Source organism: Bactrocera neohumeralis, unplaced genomic scaffold (assembly GCF_024586455.1).
Source record: "Bactrocera neohumeralis isolate Rockhampton unplaced genomic scaffold, APGP_CSIRO_Bneo_wtdbg2-racon-allhic-juicebox.fasta_v2 cluster10, whole genome shotgun sequence".
NCBI lineage: Eukaryota > Metazoa > Arthropoda > Insecta > Diptera > Tephritidae > Bactrocera > Bactrocera neohumeralis.
The window spans coordinates 7,758,421-7,770,448 of record NW_026089623.1 but is presented as its reverse complement, the minus strand read 5'-3'; the positions used below and the strand labels follow the sequence as shown (position 1 = coordinate 7,770,448).

General features: G+C 41.6%; 1 long non-coding RNA gene across 1 annotated transcript; it reads left to right on the top strand.

Moving 5' to 3' along the window:
* Window positions 1-10,874: 10,874 nt before the first annotated feature.
* On the top strand, window positions 10,875-12,014 carry LOC126765115 (uncharacterized). Its single transcript, XR_007668264.1, has 3 exons — window positions 10,875-10,958; window positions 11,024-11,131; window positions 11,190-12,014. It is a non-coding gene; the product is annotated as an uncharacterized LOC126765115 (long non-coding RNA).
* Window positions 12,015-12,028: the final 14 nt, after the last annotated feature.

Genomic DNA, 12,028 nt, shown 5'->3' with positions numbered 1-12,028 from the left:
TAGAAAAGCAGCCATGGTGTATTGTTTGCGGTGTAGTGATTTTTATACTCTCGCAACAATGTTGCTAAGGAGAGTATTATAGTTTTGTTCACATAACGGTTGTTTGTAAGTCCTAAAACTAAAAGAGTCAGATATAGGGTTATATATACCAAAGTGATCAGGGTGACGAGTAGTTGAGTTGTAACTTGAGTAAAAATTGAGATATCATGATGAAACTTGGTACACGTATTCCTTGGCTCCATAAGAAGGTTAAGTTCGAAGATGGGCAAAATCGGCCAACTGCCACGCCCACAAAATGGCGGAAACCGAAAACCTATAAAGTGTCATAACTAAGCCATAAATAAAGATATTAAAGTGAAATTTGGCACAATAGATCGCATTAGGGAGGGGCTTATTTGGACTTAATTTTTTTGGAAAAGTGGGCGTGGCCCCGCCCCCTACTAAGTTTTTTACATATATCTCGGAAACTATTACAGCTATGTCAACCAAACTCTATAGAGTCGTTTTCTTTAGGCATTTCCGTATACAGTTCAAAAATGGAAGAAATCGGATAATAACCACGCCCACCTTCCATACAAAGGTTATGTTGAAAATCACTAAAAGTGCGTTAAGCGACTAACAAAAAACGTCAGAAACACTAAATTTTACGGAAGAAATTGCAGAAGGAAGCTTCACCCAGGCTTTTTTTAAAAATTGAAAATGGGCGTGGCCTCGCTCACTTATGGACCAAAAACCATATCTCAGGAACTACTACACCGATTTCAATGAAATTCGGTATATAATATTTTCTTAACACCCTGATGACATGTACGAAATATAGGTAAAATCGGTTCACAACCACGCCTTCTTCCAATATAACGCTATTTTGAATTCCATCTGATGCCTTCTCTGTATAATATATAATACATTAGGAACCAATGATGATAGCGGAATAAAACTTTACAAAAATACGGTATTTGAAAAATATGTAAATGACGTATAATGAAATCTCGATTATCACTTTATCATGCGAGAGTATAAAATGTCCGAACATAGCCCTTCCTTACTTGTTCAATTACACTTATCACCTCGTGAGGGGCAGTTTCGGTTGATCGGCCCTTTATTTACGCTTGCTGGGACTTCGATAACTTCTCCGCCATTATTGTTCTTTCGTGTAAATCTATTAGCCTTTCTAGTACCTTCAACATAAAGGAGGTAAAGCTTATAGGTCTAAAATCCTTGGCATTCTCGTGTGTTCTTCTGCCTGGTTTTGGAAGGAACACAACTTTACTTCTTTTCCAACTTCTTGGGATGTAAGATAGTTGAATGCTAGCTTTGTATATATTTTAAAGCCTTTGAACCATTGGTTCTACCAGTTTTTGCAGCATTATGGGCATAATCCCGTCAGGTCCTGCCGCTTTAAATGGTGCAAAACTATTTATGGTATATTTGATTTTGCTTTTGTCTACTATTTGGCTTCGATAATCAGCTGCGTTCAACGGTGGTTCTGGTTGAACCCTCGTTGAAGGTGTTTGCTGACTCCCGGGGAAGTGCGTTGTAATTAGTACCTCCAGAGACTCTTTTGCAGAGGAGGTCCAATCACTTCCCTCCGTGCTAATGTAGGCAGTATTAATATGATCTTTGGATAGCATTTTGCTCAGCGTAGCGGTTTCTCTGCAACTTTCTATCGATGTGCAGAAAGATCTCTCCATACTCGACAATCTGACGTCGATCTCCACCCATCTTTCCTGTATAGTGCCGGAGAAGAGGAATTCCCATCTATGATGGCCACTTGCAGGCTGTCCCTGGCTACATCGCAGAAATGCCTTCCCTTTGTTGTGCTGCTGTGTTCACTTTCGCTCCGCCTAGGTTTTTTAGGTATAGTTTCTGGTATTTCTGTGATCAAGCGATTCCTTTTTTGTGAAGTGCTCTCTTGTTTGCTCTCTTCTAGAGGTTATGATTGCTTCCTTGTTAGATAGCTTTCATATTCCTCTACTCTTGTTTTGAGGCGCTTTGTTTCTGCTTCATAAATTGGAGTACCGGCTGCCTGGTCTTTGGCTATCTTCCATAGTATGAAGACTGCCCTCTGGTACCGGTTTTTCCTCAGCTGATTCTGGGATTTCTTGCGCTTCTTTTTGTTTTCTCTTTTAGCCGCCAGTGCACTTTGGTTGGTGCTCATGGCAGCTTTGGAGGTGGACGCTTCCTCCCTTAAATCTGGTGTTTTAACTGCTGTATCTACCGGTATACTTTGGTTGGTATGTCCGGCAGTACTCTTATTCGTCCCCTGGCTGGAGGCGAGTAATGTCGTCAATTTGGTTGTTGTTGTTGTTGATGCGTTATTGTTTTCGTTCATTTTGGTCCCACGAGTAACCCGGAAAGGGTTGGTCACTCGTCCGCAGAGCCGGTATGCGGAGAGAAGGCTTTTATACCTCCGACCTCGCCCGGGCATCGGAGGGGACCGGTCGCGATAAGCTATTTTTTACCCCCCGCTGACCATTCAGCCCTCGGGACGGGTACCTCGACACCTTGGCTTAGGGTGGTGTTGGTGCGGGTATCCTCATACTTCCACAGTAGGAGATGGGCGTAAAACCTAGGGTTTATTCATCCATATCACTATTGTGGGAATTATGAGGTGTCCCTCTTGGTTTTTAAGATTAAAGTGCCTTTTCACTTTACTCTTACTTAAGTCCCTTCGCCACGACAAGGCGACCAACGTGAAAGAGAACGCTGACGTAGTGACAGCAAAACTGGAGTGCGTCACCGGAAATGTCTGGCTTATCTCCACGTATATGCCTCACGACGATGAGATGGAGCCACCTCCCGTATTGCTAAGGAGGATCTTGGCTGAAGCGTCCAGGAATGGTGCCGATGTCATCATCGGTTCGGACGCCAACTCGCGACATTCGATCTGGGGCAGCTCGGATACCAACACTAGAGATGAGTCGCTTTTTGACTTTATTGTTAGCGAAAATCTTCGCATCTGTAGAAGAGGAAATTCTCCAACTTTTGTGACCGCAGGTAGATTGGAGGTTCTCGACCTCTCCCTAGCCTCACACGGGATTGCCCCGCTGATCTCAAACTGGAGGGTTCTCGATGACCACTCCTTTTCTGATCACGCTTAGAAAAGCTTTCAGAAATCCAAGGAACACAGACTGGGAAGGTTACCGCAAAAGGCTTTGGCAAACTCTCCCACGCACACCGGGGGTGGACGCGTTGGCCACCGCCGATGTGGTGGATGGGTGGGCCGAAGTTTTCAGCTCGGCGTGCAACACTGCACTGGAGAGCTCCTGTCCACTGAAAACACCGAAGGGCAGAGGGAAACCTCAATGGTGGACTTTGAAACTTTCGGAAATCAGAGCGTCCTGTAGACGGTTATTTAACAAGGCCCGTAGAAGTAGGTAATCTGACGATTGGGTCCTGTATAAAATAGGACTTTCGATATATAAGTCCGAGCTAAGATAGGCTAAGAGGATCTCGTGGAAGAGCTTCTGCGAAAAAGTAGAGGGCTGTCACGGGTCTTCTAGATTCAGGCGCATCCTCGCAAAAAGCCGTGTGTCCCTAGGGTATCTCAAGGATGTAAATGGGAAGTGGGCGCTGAGCAGTGAAGAGACACTTCAGATGCTCGGCGGCTGGTTGGCACCGATCTATGCGAACTGCATCAGATTAGGTTACATCCCAGGGGCCTGGAGACGAGTCAGAGTTACGTTCATCTCGAAAGCTGGCAGGGGCTCCCAGGTCACGACCAAGGATTTCAGGCCCATCAGCCTCTCCTCCTTTTTCTAAAAACTTTGGAGAGGCTGCTGGACTGGTATTTAAGAAGGCGTATTCCGAGAGACTATCTATCAGGAGCGCAACATGCGTATCGTAAAGGAAGGTCAGCGGACACTGTCCTGCACACTATCGTGTCGTGGCTTGAGGAAGCAATTGAGGGTAAAGACTTCGCATTTGGGACCTTCCTTGATATTGAGGGAGCTTTCAACAATGTCCTGCCAGAGGCAGTCGTAACTGCTCTAGACAGTCTTGGGGTTAAATCGAACCTCAAGCACCTCATTTTCAGTTTTCTGTGCGACAGAGTGGTCGAAACAGAATGGGGCAACGCAAGCGCGCGGCAGAGTGTGAGCAGGGGAACCCCTCAGGGGGGGTTCTTTCTCCTCTTCTATATATCCTAGTCGTTAACGACCTTCTCAAAAAACTAGAGGATCTTGGCTGTCAGGTGATTGCCTATGCAGATGATATAGACTTATGGTGAATGGAAATTTTCTTAGCACCGTGTATGAGTTGACGCAGGGATATCTCAGCGTTGTAACAAAATGGGCGGTCGGAAGTGGGCTCGCCATCAATCCAAATAAAATAGAAATGGTTTTATTTAGTAGAAGATACAAGATACCTGTTGCACCGTTATTGCAAGTGGGAGGTATTCGCCTGCAACCGGCGGATACAGTGCAGTATTTAGGGCTCATCCTGCATAAAAGGCTTTCATGGAAGCCGAATATCGAGGAGAGAGCCAAAAAGGCATCGATTTCCCTGCTGTAGAGGAGCTATTGGCAAGAGGTGGGGCCTCTCACCGAAGGTGGTCCTCTGGCTCTACGACACCGTAGTCAAGCCCATAATGTTCTATGCAGTCTTTATGTGGTGGAGGGCTTTACAGAAGACCACACTTGCAAAGAAACTTGAGAGCGTCCAAAGGGCTGCGCTCATCAGCATGTGCGGTGCATTAAGGTCCACACCAACTATTGCACTTAATGCAATTCTGAACATAACGCCGGTGGACATTGTCGGAAGGTGTATGGCCACAAAGGTGGCTTTTAGGCTCAGGCAATCTGGGTTCCTATAGGAGTGTGTATCTGAACACTCGGATATCCTCACAAGCTTTGACTGCATACCTGATCATCTGGATCATGTAGTCGCCATATCGAACTCCGGCGGCGCCTTCTCTGCCCACATACCGACGAAGGAAGTTTGGGAGGGAAGAAGCCGTTGGAGGAAAGGGGCAGTAAGCTTCTTTACGGATGGGTCAAAGCTCGGGAGGAAGGTCTACGGAGGGATCTACTGTCGGGAGCTCTCCATCAAATCCATCTTCAGACTTCCCGACTATTGCAGTGTCTTCCAGGCTGAGGCTGCAGTCATCAAGGTAGCAGCAGATTTGCTGCTCAGGAGAGTGTCTACCTTCAGAGAAGTGACTATTCACTCAGATAGCAGAGCGGCGATACTAGCCTCGAACTCATTCACAGTGCGTTCAGGGTTGGTCGGAGAGCTGATGAGCTGCAAGGAAAGGCACCCTAGAATCTTTGGGCCTCGCAGCTGCTGGGCCAGCGCTGGGCCAGCATTAGTACCTGCGCGGTCGCAAAAGCCTTTTGGCCCAAAATAGATCGCAGGAGACCTAGTGATCTCTTTGCCCTCAGCAAGGCTAGCCTCTCATTAGTGATGGGGCCCTTGACGGGCCACTGCCCTATTGGCATACATGCTGTAAGACTGGGAATCTTACAGGACACCGCATGCAGAAGCTGCTTGGAAGAAGATGCGGTAGAAACGAGCCAGCACTTCTTTCTTGATTGCCCTGCTTTTGGGAGATCAAGACTTAGACGTAGACGTAGGGCGTAGAAATTAAGCGCCTTTGCAAATTTGTTTTGGCTGTTTAGCGGTTTGACGACCTTTAAGTCCGAAAACGGGAGTTCTATTTTCATTGGCTTCACAAAGGATTACATTAGTCCACGTGATCAGCCATCTAACCTAACCTACCCAATGTATGTCCTGCATGCAACGATTCTCCGCATGACACTGACCACCTCTTTACATGCCCTACCAACCCCACTCATCTAACACCCTTTTCCCTTTGGTCCGACCCCGTCGAAACAGCACGTTTCCTGGGCCTTCCGCTAGATGACGTCGATGACAAAAAAGATAACCATTATTACCATCCTAACGGGAACTGATAACCGTTAAAACAACAACAACAACATGAATTTTCTTATGCTGGAATCTAGTACTACAGATAATCACATTTCGGGCCCCGGCGAAGTCAATCAGCCTCAACCTATTTGGCGATTTTTTGTCGCCCACCCTGGCGTTTAAGTCGTCAAGCACGATTTTGATAACGTGGCGGGGGCAGCTCTCATAGGTGAGCTCCAAGCGCTCATAAAAGGCATCTGTGGTCACATCGTCCTTCTCTTCGGTCGAGGCGTGGGGCAAATCAGCGATATGTTGAAGAACTTTGCTTTGATGTGGATTGGGGCTAGACGTTCATCCACCGGTATGAATGACAGTACTTGGCGACGGAGTCTCCCTCCCACCACGAATCTCACACTAAGTTTGCGCTCCTTTATATGGCCATTGTAGCAAATGCCACAAGGACGTACTCGCCTGAGTTCTTATCCCGTCCATCGCATTTCTCGGACGGTGGAGATGTCAGCCTTCACTCTAACTAGGACATCAACCAGCTGGGCAGCGGCACCTTCCCAATGAAGGGACCGGACATTCCAGGTGCATGCCCTTAAATCGTGGTCCTTATTTTGTTTGCCATGGTCGTCATCAAAAGGGGGGTCTCTCATCCGAGGCTGGTTTCGATTTTTCATTGGTAGGTTTATAGATATATATATATGTATATTGAGGATTTGGCCTCATCGTATTCGTACAGCTCATTAAGTTTATAACTAGAGTGTAAAAAGAAATCGAAGAGTTCTCTTAAATTACTAACCTTAATATTTCTACATCGATTGAAGGTTTGAGAGTCCAATTATCAGTAGATGGGGTATATCTTCCTATATCGCCGCCTATTTTTTCGTTTACTACGATTTGTGTAAGGAACCCCTCCAAATGGGGCGTATTATTACATCGGAAAAAACCTCTTTCGAGGGCGTTGCTCAAAGCGAGTAAATAGTCACCTTTCGACCCGACGAATGGTTTGAAATGACAAAAGTGACTTATAACTTTATTAACACTAAGAACGAGCTGTCGCGACTGCTGGTTGTGTGGCTTTGGCTGTGTATCTGCTCTTGTTGTTGCATTTGCTGCTCATTTGCTGTACCTGTTACTACTGCATGTTATTATGATCAGCTCTATTTGGGCAAGCTCGACTGTTTATAAGTTAATTCAAAATTTTAAATATTTACAATAAATAAATTCAAAAATCCGAGATTGCCTGGAAATTGAAGTGCGGTGAAATGATTGTGTGGATAGGCTGTTGCACCTGCTAAAAGTTTATCAGGAGATGTAAGATAACCTATTACCATTTTTATACTCTCGCAACAAAGTTGCTAAGGAAAGAATTATAGTTTTCTTCACATAACGGTTGTTTGTAAGTCCTAAAACTAAAAGATTCAGATATAGGGTTATATATACCAAAGTGATCAGGATGACGAGTAGAGTTGAAATCCGGATGTCTGTCTGTCCGCCCGTCCGTCTGTCCGTCCGTCCGTCCGTGCAAGCTGTAACTTGAGTAAAAATTGAGATATCATGATGAAACTTGGTACACGTATTTCTTGGCTCCATAAGAAGGTTAAGTTCGAAGATGGGCAAAATCGGCCCACTGCCACCCCACAAAATGGCGAAAACCGAAAACCTATAAAATGTCATAACTAAGCTATAAATAAAGATATTAAAGTGAAATTTTGCACAAAGGATCGCATTAGGGAGGGACATATTTGGACGTAATTTTTTTGGAAAAGTGGGCGTGGCCCCGCCCCCTACTAAGTTTTTTACATATATCTCGGAAACTCTTATAGCTATGTCAACCAAACTCTATAGAGTCGTTTTCTTTAGGCATTTCCGTATACAGTTCAAAAATGGAAGAAATCGGATAATAACCACGCCCACCTCCCATACAAAGGTTATGTTGAAAATCACTAAAAGTGCGTTAAGCGACTAACAAAAAACGTCAGAAACTCTAAATTTTACGGAAGAAATGGCAGAAGGAAGCTGCCCCCAGGCTTTTTTTAAAAGTTGAAAATGGGTGTGGCGTCGCCCACTTATGGACCAAAAACCATATCTCAGGAACTACTCTACCAATTTCAATGAAATTCGGTACATAATATTTTCTTAATACCCTGATGACATGTACGAAATATGGGTGAAATCAGTTCACAACCACGCCTTCTCCCAATATAACGCTATTTTGAATTCCATCTGATGCCTTCTCTGTAATTTATATGTATGTATGTACATTGGGAACCAATGATGATAGCGGAATAAAACTTTACACAAATACGGTATTTGAAAAATATGTAAATGACGGATAATGAAATCTCGATTATCACTTTATCATGCGAGAGTATAAAATGTTCGGTGACACCCGAACTTAGCCCTTCCTTACTTGTTTCTTTTTGGACTTTTACCAGCAAATAGGAATCTGGAAAAGCCACAACCATATCAAGTTTTTACCTGTATTACTTCGGCCTAAAAGTATACACCGAAATCAATAAACGTTTCATATGATAGCTAATGGCTCATCAGAGAACGTCTATCCAGAGAACGTCTATCATAGACAGAGAACGTCTATCATAGAGAAGGTTCACGGCGCGGAGATCGTAAAAATATTTTTGGCTAACTCGGTCGAGATTGTCCAGTTTCACCACTGCCAGCTCTGCAGCAGAAATTTTAACATTTTGCTTCAACAGAGCAGCGCGTGGAATAAAAATTATGCTCAAAACTATATATTGCTCTAACAGACGTACATATGTATGTTCGCTCTTTTGCTTATATTTTTATACGTTTATATGCAAACATGTGTATTCGTATGAATTCTTTTTGTGTACATATATTTATGAATACATGTACAATTGAATACATTTAAATTAAATTACTTTTTCAGAGCAATATTCGTAGTTAATGTAAAAATAAAGCCTTTTTTAAATAATTTTTTTCTTAGATATATTCATACTTACATATTTATATAACAAATTATCATAATATTATTTAAAAACAGAACTAAATAAAGAAGGTACCATCTTCTATAAGAGTGTACAGCTTTTGGCGTATGCCGATGATATTGATATCATCGGCCTCAACACCCGCGCCGTTAGTTCTGCTTTCTCCAGGTTGGACAAGGAAGCACAGAAAATGGGTCTGGCAGTGAACGAGGGCAAGACGAAATATCTCCTGTCATCAAACAAACAGTCGTCGCACTCGCGACTTGGCACTCACGTCACTGTTGACAGTCATAACTTTGAAGTCGTAGATAATTTCGTCTATCTTGGAACCAGCGTAAACACCACCAACAATGTCAGTCTAGAAATCCAACGCAGGATAACTCTTGCCAACAGGTGCTACTTCGGACTGAGTAGGCAATTGAGAAGCAAAGTCCTCTCTCGACAAACAAAAACCAAACTCTATAAGTCACTCATAATTCCCGTCCTGCTGTATGGTGCAGAGTCTTGGACGATGTCAACAACGGATGAGACGACGTTGCGAGTTTTCGAGAGAAAAGTTCTGCGAAAGATTTATGGTCCTTTGCGCGTTAGCCACGGCGATTCGATGGACCGATGAGCTGTACGAGATATACGACGACATCGACATAGTTCAGCAAATTAAAAGACAGCGGCTACGCTGGCTAGGTCATGTTGTCCGGATGGACGAAAACACTCCAGCTCTGAAAATATTCGACGCAGTACCCGCCGGGGGAAGCAGAGAAAGAGGAAGACCTCCACTCCGTTGGAAGGACCAAGTGGAGAAGGACCTGGCTTCGCTTGGAATGTCCAATTGGCGCCACGTAGCGAAAAGAAGAAACGACTGGCGCGCTGTTGTTAACTCGGCTATAATCGCTTAAGCGGTTTCTACGCCAATTAAGAAGAAGAAGAAGTTTTGAATGATAAAATATACGATTAATGTTCATTTATCACTATTGTAATATATTTCAATTTTTAAATAATAATATGATAATTTGTTATATAAATATGTAAGTATGAATATATCTAAGACAAAAAATAATTTAAAAAAGGCTTTATTTTTACATCAACTACGAATATTGCTCTGAAAAAGTAATTTAATTTAAATGTATTCAATTGTACATGTATTCATAAATATATGTACACAAAAAGAATTCATACGAATACACATGTTTGCATATAAACGTATAAAAATATAAGCAAAAGAGCGAACATACATATGTTCGTCTGTTAGAGCAATATATAGTTTTGAGCATAATTTTTATGATAGACGTTCTCTGCTTTCACAGTACGATTATTATTTGTTTTTTTTCACCTCACTGATGGTTTAGAATTTTTTTTCTTTGTGTTTTATTTGTGCTTTTCTTTCCGCATTACCATTTTTCACTTATATGTATGTATATTGTATGACAATATATAAACCACCGTACTTGTCTTCTTCTAGTTTTTTTTAAGCTATTGCATAGCTTCTATCGCGGGCATCTGAGCGCGAGTTACATATTTAAACACTACCAACCCAAATACACTTTCTTACAATGTTAATTATAAAGCCACTCCAAAGTCAACATATTAAAATGCTGACGATATAGACGAATTCATTGCTACAATAAATAAAACAATGAAATAAGTATTTCATTAAACTGTAATTTGATACTATTTCCTGTCACTTGTAAATGTTATAAACGAAATGTAAACAAAATAAAATTAGTTCCATACCAATTCTTGGTATTGATACAATTGTAAAAACAAATAATGTAAAGTACTTAATAAGCATTTTTTAAACAATGAAATAAGTATTTCACTACATTGTAATTTGATACTATTTCTTGTCACTTATAAATGTTACTAACGAAATGTAAACAAAATAAAATTAATTCCCACAACAATTCTTGGTATTGATACAATTGTAAAAGCAAATAACAGTGGAACTCATTTAACGTCGTAAACGTATGGCAACATCGCAAATTCGCAATATCGTAAAACAGCTGTTAGTTTTTACATGCATTTTATTTTACGACAGTCTTGCAAATATGCGAGACCGTTTTCAGTGGCAACCATAGCATTTTGCGCAATTCGCAATCAACTGGAAGCGTCTATTTGGTAAGTAAATTCATAACAACTAATTATTGGCTTGTATTATTAATATTCAATTGATTATTTAATAGAAAAAAAGATTAAGGCTAAACGGCACATTTCGTTGGTCTGAAAGCCAAACGAAAGACCTTTTGATAAACATAGTGGACGCAATAAAAGAGAATCCGGACCATTTTGAGGTAATATAGATATATTTTTTGTCATTTCATCATTTTACATTTAACGATCTGCTTTTAGAAACCAACAGCCCAAAGGTTTTACAACAAAATTGGCGAAAAAGCTCCAAATTTAAAAAATATTAAATGGAGGACTAAAATAAGGCATTTGAAACCGACTTTTTTTATCTGCGCTCAAGTGGAAAGGCCAGACTGGTGCAGGCTTACTTGAAAGTGGTGATCCTCATAGTGTGGAAGAATACATAAAAAGAATAAGTCCTTTTTATGAAGACCGTCACGTGATATTTGGACGTCGCATAAGTGTTCAGCCACCAGCGATTTATCAATCAACAGAGTTGGTGTCAGCGTTGGACGATACTTAAAATATAACCCAGAGATAGACCCCGACACAAGTTCTTCGAGTCCGTTACCCAGTCCGTCCGTTATTATGTATCCGTCTGCAAATGAAGTAGTTAGTCCGCCCGCTAATTTTGCATGCACATCTACACCAAGAAGAAATATGAAAAGATCTCATAGCAGTTCAAATCCATTTTCATTACTTTTCGAAATCCAAAATAAGAAGTTGGAACTGGAAATGAAAAAATTGGAATTTGAAAAAGAGAGAGAGGAAAACAGTTTTCAATTGCAGAAATTACGGTTGGAGAAAGAAATGGAAAAAGTCAGATTGGAACACGAACGATTGAAAAGCTAAGTAGCTCATAAGTTGCCAAGTTGTCTGTATTCCAAAAAAAAATTTTTTTCATTTTGACTTTTTCTTCTTAATACATTTGTTGGTTTGTTTTACTTATAGTGACTTAGTGATTGTGGTCCACCTTGCTTTTTTTTTACTTTATGCGTATTAAGTTATTTCTAGTCAAATAATTTATGTTACTTGTTTATGTAAAGAAATTGAATTTTATT